Raw genomic sequence first — 21,719 nt, forward strand, 5'->3', positions numbered from 1 at the left:
AGGGGCAGAGATTATAGAACATTTAAAGATACGAAATTTAAAAATCCTTAATCTGCCTATCTCATGTTTTACTGTTGTTAGTAGTTTACATGTAACTTAGCATACAATGTAGTTTACTCTTAGTTTTTTTTTTTTCTTGTATGAATTCGACTCACATCTCTAAACACAAAGCTATTATCATGCCCATTTTATACTTGGGGAAATTAAGACAAATGGAGAAATGAAAAGAAATATCTGATTTTACAATAGATCTGGGAACAGAATATTGGAGCCACTGATTTATTTCACTTCTTTAGAGTAGCAATTTTGTTTTTTCTTTCTCTTTCTTTCCTTCCCTTTCCTCTCTTTCTTCCTTTTTCTTTCTCCCTCCTTTCCTCTCTTTTGTTTTCTTTTGTTTGTTTGTTTGTATACTCCTTAAAGTAATTTTAAAAAATCATGTGACTTCTCACACATTTTTATATTAACATCTGAATTTTTTGTCCTAAATTTAAATAGTAGCAAAGAATGTAATTATATTGTAAATATTGATATATTTTTAAATTTAATTTTATTTTTTTCAGTGTTCCAGAATTCATTGTCTATGCACTATACTCAGTGCTCCATGGAATACGTGCCTTCCTTAATACCCACCACCAGGCTCATCCACCCCCCCACTCCCTTCCCCTCCAAAACCCTCAGTTTGTTTCTCAGAGTCCAAAGTCTCTCATGGTTTGTCTCCCCTGATGATTTCCCCCAACTCACTTCTCTCCATCTCCCAATGTCTTCTGTGTTATTCCTTACACTCCATAAGTAAGTGAAACTATACAATAATTGACTCTCTCTAGTCCCATCCATGTTGATACAAAAGTTGGGTATTCATCTTTTCTGATGGAGGCATAATACTCCATTGTATATATGGACCATATCTTCTTTATCCATTCATCTGTTGAAGGGCATTTTGGCTTTTTCCACAGTTTGGTGACTGTGACCATTGCTGCTATGAACATTGGGGTACAGATGGCCCTTCTTTTCTCTACATCTGTATCTTTGAGGTAAATACCCAGTAGTGCAGTTGAAGGGTCATAGGGTAGCTCTGTTTTTTTTTTTTTTTAAGATTTTATTTATTTGTCAGAGAGAGAGAAAGCACAAGCCGGGAGAGCAGCAGGCAGAGGGAGAAGCAGACTTCCCCCTGAGGAAGTAGTCCGATGTGGGACCCAATCCCAGGATGCTGGAATCAGACCTGAGCTGAAGGAAGACATAACTGACTGAGCCATCCAGGCACCCTAGGGCAGCTCTATTTTTAATTTCTTAAGGAATCTCCACACTGTTTTACAAAGTGGCTCCACTGATTTGTATTCCCACCAACAGTGTAAGAGTGTTCCCCTTTCTCTACATCCTCTCCAACACATGTTGTAGACTGTCTTGTTAATTTTGGCCATTTTAACTGGTGTAAGGTGGTATCTCAATGTGGTTTTGATTTGAATCTCCCTGATTGCTAATGATGATGAACATTTTTTCATATGTCTGTTAGCCATTTGTATGTCTTCTTTGGACAAGTGTCTGTTCATGTCTTCTGTCCATTTTTTTGATGTGATTATCTGTTTTGTGTGTGTTGAGTTTGAGGAGTTCTTTATAGATCTTGGATATCAGCCCTTTGTCTGTCATTTGAGAATATCTTCTTCCATTTGCCCCTTTGTTTTGTTGACTATTTCCTTTGCTGTGCAGAAGCTTTTGATCTTGACGAAGTCCCAAAAGTTCATTTTTGCTTTTGTTTCCTTTGCCTTTGGAGACATGTCTTGAAAGAAATTGCTGTGGCCTATGTTCTCCTCTAGGATTTTGATAGATTCCTGCTAATGTTGAGGTCCTTTATCCATTTTGAGTTTATCTTTGTGTATGGTGTAAGAGAATGAGAAAGAAGACACATCAGTCCAAAACCTATGGGATACAGCAAAGGCAGTCCTACCATCAAATATATATAGCCATCCAAGCCTCACTCAAAAAAATTGGAAAATCCAGAATACACCAGCTCTCTTTACACCTTAAAGATCTGGAAAATCAACCACAAATTAAGCCAACCCCATGCACAAGAAGAGAGATAATCAAGATTAGAGCAGAGGTCAATGAGGTAAAAATGAGAGATACAGTAGAACACATCAATGAAACTAGAAGCTGATTTTTTGAAAGAATAAGATCGATAAGCCACTGGCCAAACTAATCCAAAAGAAAAGAAGAGAGGACCCAAATTAATAAAGTTATGAATGAAAAGGGAGAGATCACGACTAACACCAAGGGAATAGAAACAATCATCAGAAATTATTATCAACAGTTATATGCCAATAAGTTAAGCAACCTAGATGAAATGGATGCAATCCTGGAAACCTATAAACTTCCAAAACTGAATCAGGAAGAAATTGGCAATGTGAATAGACCAATATCTAGTAATGAGACTGAAGCAGTGATCAAAAACCTCCCAAAAAACAAGAGCCCAGGACCTGTGGATTCTCTGGAGAATTTTACCAAACATTCAAAGGAGAAATAATACCTATTTTCCTGAACCTGTTTTAAAAAAATAGAAATGGAAGGAAAACTTCCAGACTCTTTCTATGAAGCCAGCATTACCCTGATCCCCAAACAAGGTAAAGACCCCACCAAAAGGGAGAATTTCAGACCAATATCCCTGATGAATATTGACGCCCAGATTCTCAACAAGATCCTAGGATCCAACAGTACATTAAAAAGATTATCCACCATGACCATGTGGGATTTATCCATGGGATGCAAGGGTGGTTCAACATTTGTAAATCAATCAGTGTGATAGAACAAATCAATAAGAGAAGAGGGAAGAACCACATGGTCCTCTCAATTGATGCAGAAAAAGCATTTGACAAGATACAGCATCCGTTCCTGATTAAAACGTTTCAAAGTATAGGGATAGAAGGAACATTCCTCAACTTTTAAAAATCTATCTGTGAAAAACCCACAGTGAATGTCATTCTCAATGGGGAAAAGCTGACAGCCTTCCCTTTGAGATCAGGAACACGACGAGGATGTCCACTCTCGCCACTGTTGTTCAACATGGTACTAGAAGTCCTAGCAATAGCAGTCAGACAACAAAAAGAAATAAAAGGTATTCAAATTGGCAAAGAAGAAGTCAAACTCTCTCTCTTCATAAATATTGATATTTTAACAAAAACCTATTACATTAATCTTTTATGTATACAATATAATTATGAGAACAATTTTATATGTACTGTATTACTTTTAAAAACGTATGAACATGTCATTTGGGATAACATGGATGGATCTTGAGGGCATTAAGCTAAACAAACTAAATCAGAGAAAAACGAATACTGTATGATCTCATAGACAGAACACAGTTTGGTTGCCATAGGTGGGGGGTGGGAAGTAAGGGATGGGGAAGTAGGGGCAGTGGCAAAATGAGTGAAAATGGTCAAAAGGGATAAATTTCTAGTTTTAATATAAGCACGGGAATGTAATATATAGCTTGACAACCATATATTAATGAGATTATATGTACAAAAGTTGCTAAGAGGGTAGATCTTAAAAATGCTCACCACAAGAAAAAAAATTATAATGATGTGCAGAGACAGATGTTAATTGGATCTATTGTGGTGATCATTTTGTAATAAATACATATACCAAATCATTATGTTGTACCCCTAAAACTAAGGTTACATGTCAATTTTATCTCAATATAAAAAAATGAGTAGTATCTTTTCTAACATTGGGAAATATTATTTTGTTCCTTTCTCCTTGAACTTGAATTTTTACTTTTATTTTACCCACAAAATTTTGTTCTTTATATTTGAAAGCTTAAAAAATTTAATCATCATACTTTTCTCCACAAAAAATATGTGTATGTTGAAATTTAAAACATATGCTTCCAGGTGCCTGGGTGGCTCAGTTGGTTAAACAACTGCCTTTGGTTGTGATCCTGGAGTTCTGGTATAGAGTCCCGGATTTGGTTCCCAGCTCCATGGGGAGTCTGTTTCTCCCTCTGACCTTCTCCCCTCTCATGCTCTCTCTCACTGTCTCTCTCTCAAATGAATAAATAAAATCTTTTCAAAAAAATAAAAAAATAAAAAATAAAACATATGCTTCCCGTATTGATAAAACTGAGTGTTATACAATTGAACATAACATAAATGCATTGTTAAATTTAATAATTATTTAAAAATGTGAAATGTTACTAGAATTGTATCTCTTTTTTTAAATTTAATTTTGTTTTTTTTTTTTAGTGTTCCAAAACTCATTGTTTGTGCATCATACCCAGTGCTCCATGCAATATGTGCCTTCCACAATACCCACCACCAGGCTCACCCCACTCTCTGCCCCATCCTCCAAAACCCTCAGTTTGTCTCTCAGAGTCCACAGTCTCTCATGGTTTGTCTCCCCCTCTGATTTCCTCCAACTCACTTCATAGATCTTCTTTTTCCTTTTTTAATTAGTGCATATATCAATAGATATATATTACTTATTGCTAGAATGTGACTGGATTCTGTGGAATTGACAGCAAAAATAAGTTATTAGCTATTTTTACGTGGAAGGCTTTCAAAAGATGTATTAATGACTGTTCACCGTAGAATCCACAAACCATTCTTGTTAAGCTAATGTACATCTGAGAAATACATCACAGGATAAAATAAACTGGTAGTAAGTGGTTGACCAATGAGAACAAGCAGGAAATTAAATGCATCCAAGTAAAAATTGAATATAGATTTTCCTTAACTAATTATCTTTATGAAATATTTAATTACAAATTTTCTCTTATGAATCCTAATGAATGTGTAAGAAAATACAAAATAATAAGTTGCAATACTCTCTAATGCTTGAAAAAGTAATATTGATCAGCAGAAATACTCGGGGGGAATTTTCATCTACTCCTTAACATTATGCCGCTGAGACATAGACCACTGCTTTGATCAAGGTGGCTTTGCTGGAGGCACTTGTAGCCAGGGGATTCCAAATGAGTAAAGGATTTGCCTTTAGTTTATGAAGTTAGGAGAAGGTGACTAGGAATGAGAAGCTGGGAAAGAGACTGGGCACAGTGCTTTGACCAAGCACGTGTTCTCAGGCAGATTAGATTTAAGCATGAATAATATGGAATTTGAGGACCTGGAAATGAATTCCGTTTAAACCCACACAGCTGCCCTATCCACCCCAATTTGAAAAGCACAATAGAGACCTAAGAGACCCACACTGTATTTTATCTAAACTTTTTAGAAATCCCAGGAACACAAAGCCTGGCTGGGCTGTTCTGTGAAAGACCTTCACACAAGCTTGAAACCTTATGTGACAACAGCCTTGCTCAGGGAACTACAACATTTCGGACTGGATACTGAAGTAGTAGGCTAGAATGCAGGGCAAACAAAAAATGGTAGGAGACTATATCCTTGTTTTTAATATCTTTCCATCTTTGAGTGAAAATTTATTTCCATAAGGAAAGAAATGAAAGTTGTTATATGTGAACTGGCTGCCCAGCAAGTATTATAATAAAAACCAGAGGGCTGCCTGGGTGGCTCAGTGGGTTAAGCCTCTGCCTTCAGCTCAGGTCATGATCTCAGGGTCCTGGGATCGAGTCCCACATGGGGCTCTCTGCTGGGCGGGGAGCCTGCTTCCTCTTCTGTCTATCTCTCTCACTCTCTCTCTCTCTCTCTGCCTACTTGTGATCTCTCTCTGTCAAATAAATAAAATATTAAAAAAAATAAAAACCAGAATGTGAGGGCAACATCCAGACAAGATCGTAATCATCTCAAAAATGTATCTGCTTTAAGAAGCTTTGAAGGGCTGGACTTCAATGGTTAAATATGCGTTCTTTTTAGTGATCTAGAGATGAAACAAATAAAACTATCATGCTATTTTTCTAAGGCATTTAATAAACGTATATATTACAATCTAGAGTATCACAATTATGATTAATACTTTTTAAGGTGCTAGAAAACATTTCATTATATTTTAATGATTTTTAACCTCAATTTTAAAATTGCCACAAATTTGTAAAGCATTTATCATTTTTTTGGAAAAAAAGTCAATCCTGCAGCAAAAATGAATAAAATTGAAAACCTGTCCTTGAGATTTAGGAAATGTAGTTGTGTAGATGGCATGCTCATTGATAAGAAGAAGGTGGAAATGTGTTGGAAATAGGGCTTTGATTTTTTTTTAAAATGTTTCCTTGGCCTACACATTCACCTTTATTTTTGTCATTCTATACCATTTCCACATGTGTGGCTAAGATATACTTATTAAATTCTCTGATTAGGGTGGCCTAATTCTCCTTCTCCTTCCTCCTCCTCCTCCTCCTTCTTCTTCTTTTGTTTTACTACTGATTTTTAAAATTTATTTGTTTTTTCCAACATAACAGTATTCATTGTTTTTGCACCACAGAATTGGTGAAAGTGCTCCATGCAATCTGTGCCCTCTCCAATACCCACCACCTGGTTCCCCCAACCTCCTACCCCCCACCCCTTCAAAACCCTCAGATTGGGGATGCCTGGGTGGCTCAGTTGGTTAAGCAGCTGCCTTCGGCTCAGGTCATGATCCCAGCATCCTGGGATCGAGTCCCACATTGGCCTCCTTGCCCCGAAGGGAGCCTGCCTCTCCCTCTGACTCTGTCTGCCACTCTGCCTGTGCTCTCTCTCTCTCTGACAAATAAATAAATAAAATCTTTAAAAAAAAAAAACACCACCCTCAGATTGTTTTTCAGAGTCCACAGTCTCTCATGGTTCACCTCCCCTTCCAATTTCCCTTAACTCCCTTCTTTCCATCTCCCCTTGTCCTCCATGCTATTTGTTATGTGACCTAATCTTCTAATTTAGATTTTTTTTTATTCCTGGAATTACTATTTACGTATGAGTTCAAAGAGTGTGTTTTTCAGATTTACTCATACTTGTGATAATGTTAAATGAATAAATCTAAAATACAGAGGTAAAAATAGACATCGAATAAACTGTGATTCTGAGGCTAGATAACTAAACTAATATTTCATTGTTGCTACCGAAGGGTGTCTCCTTAGTTGGAATAATATTTTATCAATGTTTTCTGCTCCTCTAAGTTCTGTGAAATAATATGCTACAATTCAATAAAATTACAACCTGAATATTGGTTGGCATACTTGTATTTATAAAGAGATTCCTGCCTGTGATAGCCGGGCTCCAAGATAGCATCAATAATCCCTACCTCTTGATAGTCACAGCTTGTGGAGTCCCCTCCTATCTTGTACCAGGCTTGGTCAATAGACTATGGCAAAAATGATGGTATGTTATTTCTGAGACTATATTATAAAAGACACTGCTCGGCTGTCTCTCATCACTCAATCTAAGGGAAGCTCTGTTGTGAGGGGCCCAGGTGTTGCTAAACTTATTCTGTGCCCATGTGAGTGAGTTTGGAAGTGGATCCTCAAGCTCAAGTAGGGGTCTTGAGAAGGCTGCAGTTTGGCTTGGTTGCACTCTAATGGGTAACCTTGAGCCAGAAAAAAATGGTATTTTTTTCAAAAGAGTATACTAGAGGATTGAAAAAAAAATGTATGACAGAGTCCCTGTCTCATTTATTTTATCTTTTCATGCAGTTACTTATTGTTTTTTAATGTAACAGTTCTTTGAATTTGGATAAAAGCCTAAAGTTGTACAACTACCACTACACATTCAAGATATAGAATGAGTCTATCACCCAAACAATTTCTTTTGTGGTCAAAACCTCCACATAACCCTAGTCCTAGCACCCTCTGATTTGTTTTCTGTCTTTATACTTTGGTCTTTTCCAAGAATGTCCTATAAATGGAATCACACAGTATACAGCTCTTCCAGCTTTTCTATTTTTACTTAACATAATGCATTTGATATTTATCCAACTTTCTGGGTGTATCAGTAGTTTTTTCTTTTACTGCTGAGTAGTATTCTTTTGTATGAATATGCTACACTTTGTTTATCCATTCACCAATTGAAAGACAATGGGCTGTTTCCAGCTTTGGGTAGTTATGAATAAAGCCACTATAAATATTCACATACAGGTTTTCATCTTCATATTTGGCTGAGCCATATGGGCTGGGAATATGAAAAGTCTCAGACAAAAATTATGCCTGGCATACTACTGGATGTACTCTAGTGTTATCACCATTCTCCTGTCCCATAAGAAGCCATGGAGTTTAAAGGAAAAGTTCCCCTTTGTGGGCAGAGATGCTAACTGACCACCGAACATTTACGCTCCCTTCTATACTACAGTGCCATTGGGAAGAATTTGCCCTGTCATGAGCTATACTTTCCTGTCCAACTTAGTTAAGTATAGCCATGTAACTATGTTTTAGAGAATAGAACATTGCAGAATTGCTGAAAGTCACTTTCAGGCTTGACTAATCAAAGCTCCCCATGCTCTTTCTCCTATACCAGCTAGATGCAAATGTCCACAGTGTTCTGGAAATTTGGGTATTTTAGATAGCACAGTCTCCACCAGCCTGGATCCCTAATGACTGTGTAGAATGGAGCTCACATCCTTCCATCCCCACATCCTGGAACCAATTGGATTATTTCATAAGCAAGAAATGAACTTCTATTTTGTTTCAGCTATTATATAGATTGAGGTCAATTTATCACAGCAAATGGCTAATCTTAAGTAACATTTTTTCCTTTCTTTCCTTTGTCCAATTACCTGGTCAACATGGTCTGATTATGAGATTTTTTTTTAACCAGATCTACCAGTTGTCTGTCAGTCATTCATAAGAAGCATTGTTCTACCATTTATATGCAGGTGAAGGTGAGAAGCTAAAACCTAGATGATATTTATCTTATTTCTTTTCAGTGTTATAAAGATCTTATGTGATGCATTGAATCCAAATTATTATCTATGGTTGCCTATAATGCTCTGTTGGAAAAATTTCTAAGGCAGTGTCCAGGCTAATAGAAAAGAACACTGTGATTCATTGGCAATAGTGTCATGGGCAAGTGAGGTAAGAGTGATGGCCCAGGTTCAAAAACTCCATCATCACTTGGGTTAAATCAATGTCCATGGATGCATTCAGTAGAATGTTCCTAGAAATATAACCCAGCTTTTTAAGTCTCAAATAAGAGACACTTACATTCAGACAACATCATTGCCATAGCTTTTTATTTATATGAATTGTGTGATTTATTGGCAGCCTTGATAGGTGATGTTATGTTATTCTGCTTGTTTAGTCTAGTAATCAGGTATTTTCAAGACTCAAAATTTCTCCTAAGACACTTTGAAGGTACACAGACTGCCCCCAGCTGAGCAGCGGCTCAGCAAATGGTTTTATTTTCTAGAATTGCAACCCAATATCTTTAATTCTATGACCAAGCAACTCCTGGTCTGGCTTATAGACTGGCCTAAAATACAAGGCAACAAAGAATAGGAAACATTCCTTAGTCAAGCTGTAAGGGGTTAAAAAGTAGACAGATCCCTAATTTCTACTGTGGGAACTAGAAATTACTTACAGAGGTTCTCAAGTGCACAAGCAGGGAGAGTGGGAGAGGGAGAAAAAGGCCTCCTGTGGAGAAGAGAGCACAACGCAGCCCAATCCTAGAACCCTGGGATCACAACACAAGCCGAAGGCAGATGCCTAATGACTGAGCCACCCAGGTGCCCCAACAAGTGCTTGGCTTTCTTAAGCTATAGTCTCTTAGTTACTATTTTCTAGATGATGAAATGATAAAGTTTAGATACCTATATCTGAGACCAACTAATACTGTACCCCTCAAAAATATTAGCAGAATCTTTTAAAAAAACACATTAAAGATTTTCCATTTTCATGAGATAGGAAAATATTGGCAGCATTGGAACGAGTAATATCTTTCAACACAAAATAAGATTGGTGTTAGCCAAGAAGTTCAGGTAATTTCTAATCATGAGGAAAGTCAAACATATCTATATTGAAGGACATTCTGCAAATAACTGGCCCAGAGTCTTTTTAAAATGTCAGTTTCAGGGCGCCTGTGTAGTTCAGTGGGTTAAAGCCTCTGCCTTTGGCTCAGGTCATGATCACAGGGTCCTGGGATCGAGCCCCTCATCAGGCTTTCACTCGTCAGGGAGCCTGCTTCCCCCTCTCTGCCTGCCTTTCTGTCTACTTGTGATCTCTGTCAAATAAATAAATAAAATCTTTTAAAAAAAATGTGTCATGAAGGAATTGGGGAAAAAAAAACTCTGAAGAAGTTGCTTTTGATTAAAAGAGAACTAAAAAGGTATAACAGCTAAATGCAACATGTGATCTTTGAATCTTGGATAAAACAGAATAAAGACAAAAAAGAGGAGTATTTTTTGGGATGTTGGAGAAATTGGAACATAAATTTTATATTAGATAATAGAATTGTATCGGTGTTAAGTTTCTTGAGTGTGATAATTTTAGAAGAAGGTAGAAGAATGTCCTTTTTCTTAGAAGATACATGCTGTATGGTTTCAAAATGTCTATCACTCTCTCAAATGTTCAGGAAAAAATATGTGTGTGTATTATACATGGAGAAATAAAACAAATGTGGTAATAGCTAGTGAATCTAGGTGAAAGGCATATAAGCATTTATTGTTCTAGTTTTATAACTTTTCTGTAGGTTTGAAAATTTCAAATTAAAATTTGAGGAAAATAAATGAACTAGGAAAAATTTAGATAATTTATATTTAACTTATTTTTATCAAATTTCAAGTTTGATGGCAATTGGTAATCTTAGATGTTTTAAGTTATAAAAATATATGGAAAATTTGGCAAGTAGGGAGAGAATTTATCCATTACCCTATCATTTCTAATACAGATATTATACTTTTTTCTTCCTTCCCAATTTTTTTCCTATGTGCATACGTAAATGGCATCACATTGCAACAATTTTCATTGGATAATCTGAATCATTTTGACCTAGTTTTCATCCAGTTTTCCATCTAATATTATATCCTAAGTATTTTCTATAATATTATATGTTAAGCACTCACAACAACCACTTTTAATAATTTCCTGGTAACTTTTGAGGAAATACGTGCTTTCTTTAACAATTCCATAATTTACGTTTCTAATAAGTTACTTTCAAAGAGTAGCTTTTTCCATATAGTGGATTCTAATCTTGGCATAGATTTCCACAGCTGAGGTGGCTGGACAAATGACCATTTATGGAGGACTAGAAACACTCTGCCATGATTTATTCTTTTAAACTCCTAGTGAGTTAATGAGAGCTTAATGAAAATGAGTCATTCCAAACAGTTACATTTCTTTGGGCCTGAATACTTTTTAGATTTCTAACACCTCTTCCTTGTCCTGTCCCTGTCAACTAGTTGGGGAACTTTGGGTCTTTCTTTGTCACAAACTGTTCCTTTAGATGGCTTCTTTCAAACTAAGATCCTGGACACCAGAGGTCAATGAGAGTGGTAGAGGGTCTTTATACTTTTCAACATTTCACCAGCCTAACAGAAATTATGCATTTACTCACAATGAAGCTCATGTGAGTGAGATTAGACCTGCAGTTTCTGGCCCCAGATGAGCCTTGATATAACAAAATCTTGCCTGACAGCTCAACTGCAACCTGAGTCTCTGAGCCAGAACCCAACCCTGCTGCTCTCAGGTTCCTGATCCCATAAGATTTTGTGAGATAATACAAGTATGTTGCTTTCAGCTGTCAGTGTATAGAGTAATTTATTACATTGCAATAGATTAACTAATGCAGATTTTGGAAATGGGATGTGGCCTTAACAAAAACATGAAATATGGACAAAAGACTTGAACAAGTGCTTCATAAAAGAAGATGTCTAAGTAATTAATGAGCTTGTGAAAAGGAGCTCATCATTAGTCATCAGGAAAAAGCATATTAAAGCCCACAGTGAAATACCACTACACAAACACAAAAACACAAAACAGAAAGGTTAAAATTAAGCAGATTGACTATTCCAAGTGTTGCCAAGGATGTAAAGTAACTGGACTCTTATACACTGCTGGCAGGAGTATAAAGTGGTGCAACCACTTTGAAAAACTGATAAAATTAACAAAGACCTACCTAGAGCCAGAAAGTACACTCCTAGGTTTATACCAAAAGAACTTATTGTATATATCCAAAAGGATAAGAGTACATAAGTGTTCTTCATTATATGCCTAAACTCCAAATAACCAGGAGAACAGGTAAACAAAATGTGATGCAGGCGATGGAATACTATGCAGCAATAAAAACAGGTGAAGCATAGTGCAGCAACTTGGATGATTCTCAAAGACATCATTTTGAGCAAAAGTAGTCTATCCTGTATGAGTCCATTTACCTGACTTTGAAAATCAGGTAAAACCAATCTGTAGTCAATAGGGTAGCTAACTTCCAGAGAAGTTTCCTGAAGCCCTAAAGTCTCCCTCCCCTCCATGACACTGAGGGAGGCTGAGGCCAAAGGAAATGCCAAAAAGACAGTGTTTCTATTCAAACCTTCAGTCCCTTGAGAAGGACCTGTGAGAGGAGGAAGGTAACATTCCTCCAGGAAGCTCCCAACCACCTTTCTATTAATGCCTTCCTAGAAGGAAAAACCATCTTCACTTGACAAGAACAAAGCCTCCTGTATCCTGGGTGTCCTCTGTCCTCCTGCAACATTCTTGCAAAACCTCCCTTTTGCCTGACTTCCCCCAGTGCCATCCCAGAAAGTCAGCCTCCCATCACGACCCCAGCAAGCAACCCTTTCTACCTATGGGTCATATCCCTGTGCTTTAATAAAAATCACCTTCTTCCAGCAAAAAAAAAAAAAAAAAAAATCTGTAGTGATAAAAGTGACAGTAGTGGTTCCCCCAGGATTGGTAAGTTGTATTGGCTGGAAGATATGAGGGAAGTCTTCAGGGTGATAGAAATGTTCCATATTTTGATCTGGATGGTGGTCACAGTGGGCTATACATGCATGTCTTAGCCCATTCGTGTTGCTATAACAAAATATCAGAGACTGGGTAGCTTATAAACCATGGAAATTTATTTCTCACAGTTCTGGAGGCTAGAAATCTGTGATCAGAGTGCCAGGATGGTAATGGCCCTCTTCCAATGGCGGACTTCCTTTGTCTTCATGTAGCAGGAGGCAAGGGAGCTCTTTTGGGTCTTTTTTATAATATATATGCCCTCATGACTTAGTCACCTCCCAAAGGTCCCACCTCTCAATACCATTACCTTGGGGATTCGTTTTTAACACATGAATGGGGGGCATATTCAAACCAGAGCAATGTGTAAAAAAAATTTCACAAAACCATACCTATAACATTTGTTCATTTTACTATTATGTGTAAATTACATCTCACTAATACCTTGTTAAAAAAATTTAAAGTCTTCTCTGTGGTCCATAAGGCCCTAGGGATAGCATCTTTGGCTCCCTCTTTGACTTCATTTCTTGGCACTTTTCTCCTTATTCATTCTCCAAACACACTAGCTTTCTTCTGGGTCCTCTAACACATCAAGCATGCTGCCACCTTTGGATTGTCTCCCCTGTGTCTGTAATCTCTGTCCTCAAATACCATCCTTCACTTTATTCAGGTCTTTGTCACAGTCACAGTTTTCTGGAAAACAGAGCCTCAGGCATGGACTGTTAGTGCTTTATTTGGGAGGTAAATCCAACATAGCTGGTCACTCAGTGTGTTTGTTTCCTAGGGCCACTGTAACAAAGTACTATGAACATGGTCTCCCTAAAACAATAGACATTTATTGTCTTGCAGTTCTGGAGGCTAGAAATCCAAAATAAAGATGTTGGCAAGGCCACATGCCCTCTGAAAACTGTAGAGGAGATCCTTCCTTGCCTCTTCTGGCTTCTGGTGTTTGCTGGCAATCCTTGATGTTTCTTACCTGGTAGATGGATCATTCCAGTCTTCCTCTCTGTCATCATATGGCCATCTTCTCCCTCTGTGTCCTGTCTTTTCTTCTTATAAGGGCATCAGCTGTATTAGGTTAGGCTCCACCCTGATGATCTCATCTTAACTTGATAACATCTGCAAAGACCCTCTTTCCAAATAACATTCTGGGGTTAAGACTTCAACATATCTTTTGGGGAACGCAGTCCAAATTATAACACTCGGGAAGCAAATAGGTTTGGTCACACAGGTTGACTTCAGAGATGCTGAATGGAGAAACCAAATACCGGAACAGTCTATCAGAGGGAAATAAGAAGAGGAAGTTCATCTGCCCAGAATATCCAATCTCCTGTCTCCCTCTGGTCAAAGTTCATTCAGGGGAAATTAAATCCTCCGCATTTCTGTATTTCATCCTTTAGCCCCATTGGCAGTTGCTCAGGAGACAAGGCCTATGACTTGGCATTTCAGCTGAGTTTGGAGAGGGTTGGGGAGAGCAGTCAGATATTGTAGACCTGTGGCTTATGATCCTCAGACAGAGAAACTACAGGGGTCTGGATGGAGTCTGTTAGCTGCTATAACAGCCAAGAAAAGCCAGTGGCTAAGGATGAGACAGGTGTTGCGTACATGGGCCCGTGCTCTGCTCAGACGTTGCATTATCAGGGAGGTCTTTTCTGACTACTTTATATCAAATAGAATCCCCTTCATCATCTCTGTATTCCCTGATTTTGCTTAATTGTCCCTTGCAGAGTATCCCCACTGGACAGATCCTATATTTATATATTTATCTGCCTATATCTTATTTTACCCACCACAATATTCCATGCAAGTTGGGTATTTGTCTGTTCTCTGCTCGTCCTTCAGTGCCTAGCATAGTGCCTGACACATTTGTAGGAGCTCAATGAGTATTTACTGACTTAAATGACTGGATGAGTTAATGGTGTAAAGAAATGAAAAGGGTCCCATCTCTACAGTCTTTTGGGAGGTAACTGAGTGGGTGGCAGTGCCCTTATCTTAGGCACAGACACACCTACCACAAACAGGTCCAGGTCTAGGTTCACCTGAAAGGAAAGCTCCACTGAGGAGCTGACAGAATCAGGGCTGTGAAGTCTCTGGTCCATCAGGCAGAGGAAGGGCTGATAGAGTTGGAATCTCCCTCTTGTAAACTCGAAGAGTTGAAAGGGTGTGGTCCCCCCTGCTCTGCAGAGACACAGCAAAGAATCCAGTTATTTCTTCTTGGCATCTTCCCAAGCCTCCTGAGTTATTTTCTGCCTCTGGAACTGAACTAGTACTTCTAATCCAGAAATGCTAGTAAATGTATCTTCTTTAGTAGCGTGGCACTACCATATTTTTTTATGTGAAAATTGGTGCACCTAAACAAAAGAGCTTAACTCATTATTATTTTATTGTACAGCCAAAATTTTTAAATGAAAACCCTCTGTCTTACTTCCTTCAAGTTCTGCATGCTCTTGGTTTAATATAATTAATAAGATTTTTAGTCACAAACTCTCTTTTCTGTACTTATTTTCTTTACAGAATCCACTATATAATCTATTTTTGAAATACGCTGGAGCCCACGTTACAGATGAAACGGAGATTACAGATGAAAAGGAGATTGTCACAAATGTTAGGTAGCCGTAATTCGCTTGAAATTGTTTTCACGGTAATTTTCCCTATTAATGTGAAAAATGTGTATAATAACAAAGGCAGAGATTTTTCTGAGTTGGATAATATACTATATTTCTCTCACATAATATCAAAAAGCAATGGCAGCTTGTTATTTCACCAAAATAGATTTACTCCACTGGAAAATAGGCCTAAGACTAATGCTGTCACATGGTGACATTTTCTTCCCCCCAAACTATTTACCCAAGCTTGTTATTGCCACTTTACCAAGTCAACTTGAAGAAGTGGCATATGGAACACTTCCACACATAAGGTGGCCTTCGTTCAGGCTTTAGCTCTGGTGTGGTGCTGAACCTGATTAGTTCTGCACCTAGTTAGAGCAGAGCAATTCGCCTACCAATAATCACTGGTTCCTGGTTGCAGAGGAACTGTACCTTCTGAAAATACGGCCAGGTGGAGGATTCAAGCTCTTTCACAGGCAATTCTCCGTAAGCAGGGGGTTCAGTGAACTGATAGAAATCACTGCCAGTTTTCTTTACAGAGATCAGTATGCTTCTTTAGAATATAATTTTACTTCTGGAGCAAAAGACTTTTCTTCTCTTTTAGGACTTATTTCCATAACTAAGTCATAAATTTTAACTCTCAATAATATTTTTTTCCAAGAAGGTTTATTTTAACTATGCCTCTTGACTGTGTACTTTAATTTACCTTTCAGTAAAACAGAAGACTATTACTGCACATAGCCTCTTTAATATAAAAACTGACAACTTAAAATTTTACATTTGTTCACTCTGAATCTGGAAACTGGAAGGCAGTCACTAGATAATCCCCAAGGCAATTTTTTGTTGTTTTACATATTACATTGTTTACTTAATTCCAGTGCCCCCAGACTGAATATATCTAAAATGCAATTAAAACTAATAGCTAATCCCTTGTTAATTGGCCTTTCTATGCCATAATGATAAAAATACAAAAAATAAACAATTCTGCTTCTAAAACTCACAAAGAAGCCTAATATTGAGCTTCTAAATATGGGTCATTTATGACTTTGCCTTATTGATAAAATTTTTATGTTATCATAACCAAAATGTTAGCCACTTTCTTATCTCTGCTTATTGTTGATTTAAGATTTTAATTCCAATAACCTCCTTCAAATTGACCAATTTTTGAAGTTTTAAACCAAGACCACAAATTTTATTAAAACCCACAAATTTGGCCTCTCCTAGTCAGTTATTTTTAATTATGCATTTCTTTTTCAGAAAGCTCAAGAGACCATGTGAGTTACACTTTCCTAATGAGTGTGGTATTCCTTACAGCTCCCACATGAATAGCCCTGCCTGGAAAAGGCAGTTGTGTTGGTTGAGTAGGCACTAATGTTGAAGGTATGGAAAAGAAGTTGGCTTGATTCAATTTTCACTAGCCGGTCACAGATGCTAAATTCAAGTTTCATCTGGGGCACCAAATAGGATAGATATGAAATTCCAGAGCGAGGTGCTAAGACGCAGGCTTTCAGTGAAAATACCAAAGACCAGTTTCATGAGTCTACAACTTCTCACTGAAGGAAGAAATAAAAGTGCCTAGGAAGTAGAAACTGAAGGAGGATTTCTTAAGGAGTATTTTCTTGGTGAGAGCAGTGTTATGACTCCTACCACCAAGAGTGGGTTAAAGAAGGGCTTCAATGGGCCACTTAGAGAACAGTTCCCTAAAGCTGAGGGCATGGGGACCATGCTCTCATTTGAAGAATGACAGAGGTAGGTAGACATAGAGTGAATGGAGAAAAGATTGTGAGACCATGTCTGAGATAGTTCTCAGGAAACTTTAGTGTTTCTTGTGGAGGCAGACCTTCCCTTATATCCCACATAGTCAAAATTCATATTTAACAGATGCCAAGACCCTTTAGTATAACAGATCTCAATTGAGTGTCACCAGGTTCCCATGAAATTCAGAGGGCAGAGGCTATTTATCTGGACTGTACAGAAATTAAGATTGTACAGAAATTAATAATCACAACGGTAGTTAAGAGTTATAGAGCATACATTATGTGCCTGGAACTTATGCTGAATCCTGTTATCATCATATTCATGCATAATACCATTAATGTCTCCACTTTACAGACGTCAAAACAGGGTCTTAGACTAAGTAATTCATGTAAGGTAAAACAGTAGAGAATGGAGCTACAACCTAATCTTGACTGTCTCCCAAATTCCTAACTTTGGATCTCTGCTCAGATGAACAAAATGGAACTTGGACATTAAGTAACTCACTCAAAGATCTACAACTAGTAATAACTGGCATTAGTGAACTTGGGTCTTGTAACTTTTTCTCATCTCATTGGAGATCTTCAGCGAAGATATCAGCTTTCTTATAGTAAAAGAATTCACTAATCTATAGGAAGATAAACAAATACTTTTTGTCAATGAAAAAACAGGCTTCAAAGGAAGATACTTTAAATAAATTATATTTTGTAGTTATTACATTTTTAATGAGGGTATTTTTAAATATGTACAGCACTTTTCCCTTCCAAGTAGAAAAAGTAGCCTATAAAATAATGCTTTCAAGTTTGTATGAATGCATGTATCTCTCTGTCTATCTATAGTTGAGCCTTGAACAACATGAGTTTGAACTGTCGGGGTTTCACTCATATGTGGATTTATTTAGATAAATCCAGATGTACAGTAAATGTACTTCCTCTTATAATTTTCTTTTTAAAAAAAAAGACTCATTTATTTATTTGAGAGAGAGCATGCACATGCATGTGTGAGCAAAGGGAGAGAGAGAGAGGGCCTTAAGCAAATATCATGCTGAGCACTGAGGTAGAGCCCGAGGCAGAGCCTCGGCAGAGCTGGTCTCATGACCTCCAAGACCATGACCCCCAAGATCACGACCCCGGCTGAAACCAAGAGTCGGATGCCCAACGACTGGACCACACAGGCATTCATTCGTTATGATCTTCTTAATAACTTTTTTTTCTAGAAGAAAGAAATTCTTTGTTGTAAGAATATAGTGCACGATACATATAATATACACAGTGCAGGTGAGCTGACTGACTGCTATTGATAAGGCTCTGGTCAACAGTAGATTATTGGTAGGAAAGTTTTTGGCGAGTCAAAAATTATATGTAGATTTGGCCACACGGAGGTGGGGCTTTTGGGGACGCAAGGGTGGGAGGGTGGAGGTGTGTGTGGTGTGTATGTCTATTCCCCTAACCCTGTCTTGGTATAAGGGTCAACTGTATACATAATTGAATGTAAGTAGCTAGTTATATGCATATTTTTATGAGTATAGATGTGATTTACTTTTTTAAAATAGAAAATTCAGAATAAAATGCACTAAGGTATTGGAGTTAAATTATTATCTCTAGGTGGTAGAATTATGGGGAACTGTTACTTTTTCTCCTATAGTTTTCTTTGTTTTCCTCCAAAAGATCAATGCATGTTCTTTTTATTTCTCCTACCAGACAGGTTTATTATTTTTTATTATTATTTACTTTTTCAGTTTTGAGATATAATTTGTATATCACAAAATTCACCCATTTTAAAATACACTACTCAATAACTGTTAAATTTACAGAGTTGTGCATCCATCACCACAACCCATTTTAGGACATTTTCAGTTCCAAAAAAAGATTTCTTGGGCCCATTTGCAGTCACTCCCCATTCACACACTCCAGACCTAGGCAATTCCAAATCTACTTTCTGTCTTTATAGACTTGCCTATTCTGGAAATTTTATCTAAATGGAATCACAAAGTATGTGGTCTTTTTTAGTCTGGCTTGATTTACATTCTTTGAAGGAAAGAAAAAGAATAAACATTCTCTGGTTTTTTGCCTTTCCCAACAAAACCCCCCAAAAATCCTATTTTCTTCCTCTTCTTAATGGAATGATCATGCAACAGCTCCTTTACTTTTATAATTTTTGACCAGCAGTCAAATCCCTTTTAGACTACAGGAGTAATTTGTAGAACAGCAAATTTATTCCTGACATTTAAAGGGCTTCTTCTATCTTTCTTCCACCTAAGTTTCCCTATTTTTACATATAAAATTATAACCATTTTGTTCTCACCTGGGCATCATTTTTTTACTTGCCTTCTATTCTCATTCTTTTGACTGAACCAGTGACTCCATCTCCAAGTGCAAGGGCTTTGGGACCCAAATCTGGTTCAAGAACCCTCAGTATAGCAGCTGGGCTCTTGAGAGCAAATTATCAATCTTTCCTGAGGCTTAGTGTCCTTGTGCTAGTGAGTATACTGGAGTTACTGGTACTTACCACCATGGCTGAATGGGGATATATGAGGGCTCTGGGTAAACCAATGATCCAACTGCTGCTCCCTTGAAAGGATATTCTTTAAATAATTCTTCAACTTCTATTTCAAGGAAAGGCAGATTCCCCATAGAGAAAATAGTGGCTTTGATGTTCCATGCTCCCTGGAATACACATTAGGATCCTTGAGCTCTCACTCCCACTCCAAGTAGCTCATCAATGTCTTCCTTGCAACCCAATCAATACTCTCTCTGAAAGTACTGATACATACAATGTACTGTGTTTCATTACATTTTCAGAGATATTTGTCCCTTTTTGTGGAGTACTGCCTTGGGCAGCTGTCCTTCTGGCTTGGCTTCATAGACCGTTCTGAAGATTAAATGAGATAACACTTGTAGAGAACTCTGCATAGCATCTAACGCTTGGTGGATGTTCAATAAATGATGACTATTATTAGTATTATGGCCAAAAACTATGTCAACTCAGAACCTCTGGTAATGAGACGTCATATGAAGTCATTTTGCCTCTAGTTCCTTACTTACATGTATTCTCTGAGTGAAGGCATTTTGAGAAAGCATTTGTTTGAAATGTTCTCAATAGCTCTTTATAAATGAATCTTAATAAATACAGGAGACCCATTTCCTCCTTCATAGCTCTCTCATTAAAAAAAACAACAACGGAAATACATTTGGTACTCTCTGTATATTGTAACATTTTAAATATTACTTACTTAAAACATGATAGAAATGAACAGGATGGAGGTCAACCCGGGACAAGTGCTGAGCAGGGAGGGTTGCTGAGGGAATATGCTGGCAGGTCTGAAACCAGATCCTGGCTATTAAACAGAGGGGAAAACGGCAAATTCTTTGGAGGAGTTTTATTAGGATAAAAGAAATCCAGAATGCACCTGCTGTTTCATTCTCCAATCCTCTGGAAACTTCTCTGAGCAGGGGACTGAGGGCAGGGCAGAAGAGAAAAAAACCAAAGTGAGGTTAGCTATGCTATGTTTCTTTCTCCATTATCTATTCCTAAATCACACCATAACTATAAACAGCGTTTGGCAATAATCCAGAAGATTTAACTTGTCCCCAAATTCCTAAATAACCTGTTAGAGCTTAATTTGATTTTTGGCAGAATGTAAGCAAACAACTTCTAGGCATAACATTTGTTGGGCGCTCCCTACCAGAGACAGGCCCTACTGACATGTGGGGCCAACCATCCAAGTTCACCTGAGGGCCTTGGGATCTTGCCGGCCCTCCCCAGACCCCCAAACCTCAGTTCTGCTTGTGGCTCCAGTACTCCCCATTCTTAACTGTGTTTCTTTTCATCATGCAGGTGATGGAAGCCCCGGGAGGTCCCAGGCTCAAGGCCAGAGGCTTGGGCTTACCATTCCCTCAGTCACCGCTGATCACCATTGCAGCCCACTGGCTTCCCTTCCCTGCTTCCAACCACGCCTGCACCGGCTCTCCATTCCATTCCAGCCCTACCTCACCCTTCAGGAAAAACTGTTTTCCACCCTCGGTGGATTCCACCCTCGGTGACTAGAGTAGGTATTCCCACCCCAAGCCACGGTAACCTCTTCTTCATTCATTTTTAAAGCGGAAACGGGAAAGGTGAGCAAAAACCTCCAGCAAGTTTTGACACCCGCTGAGGAAGACTAACGGGTTTCTAAGGAAACAGAGAGGCAGCAGCCATTTTAGTGGCATTCGCCGTATGAAAAATATATACTCTGACAGCCACCCCTTCGCCCCCTCCCCACGCGTGGCGCCTTCCCTCCGTCCACGCTTCTGAGGCCCGGAGGTGAGGGGCGCGGCCCAGGTCTCCCCGAGACGTTGCGATCACCTGTCGCAGGTGGCGGGCCACGCAGGGTCGCCCCTCGTCCCCTCCCCGCAGCGGGCGGGACCGCGGGGCTCCCCACCCCCCGGGCGCCGCAGTGCAGCGGCGGGCGGGCGGGCGGCTCGGGCCCTCCTGGTCCCCGCGTCCCGCCCCTCGAGTCCCCTCCCTCGCGGGCCCCCCGCCCGGGAGGCCGCGGGAGCCCGCTGGGAGGGCGGGCCCGTCGC

General features: G+C 38.6%; 1 long non-coding RNA gene across 1 annotated transcript; it reads right to left on the reverse strand.

Annotated features, from left to right (window-relative positions):
* Positions 1-12,893: 12,893 nt before the first annotated feature.
* On the reverse strand, positions 12,894-21,574 carry LOC122902599. The gene is made up of 4 exons (XR_006383831.1): positions 21,502-21,574; positions 20,390-20,613; positions 19,666-19,823; positions 12,894-14,974 (listed from the first exon to the last, which is right to left on the reverse strand). It is a non-coding gene; the product is annotated as an uncharacterized LOC122902599 (long non-coding RNA).
* Between the last annotated feature and the right edge of the window lie 145 nt (positions 21,575-21,719).

This window comes from Neovison vison, chromosome 3, assembly GCF_020171115.1.
Source record: "Neovison vison isolate M4711 chromosome 3, ASM_NN_V1, whole genome shotgun sequence".
In the NCBI taxonomy this organism is placed as follows: Eukaryota; Metazoa; Chordata; class Mammalia; order Carnivora; family Mustelidae; genus Neogale; species Neogale vison.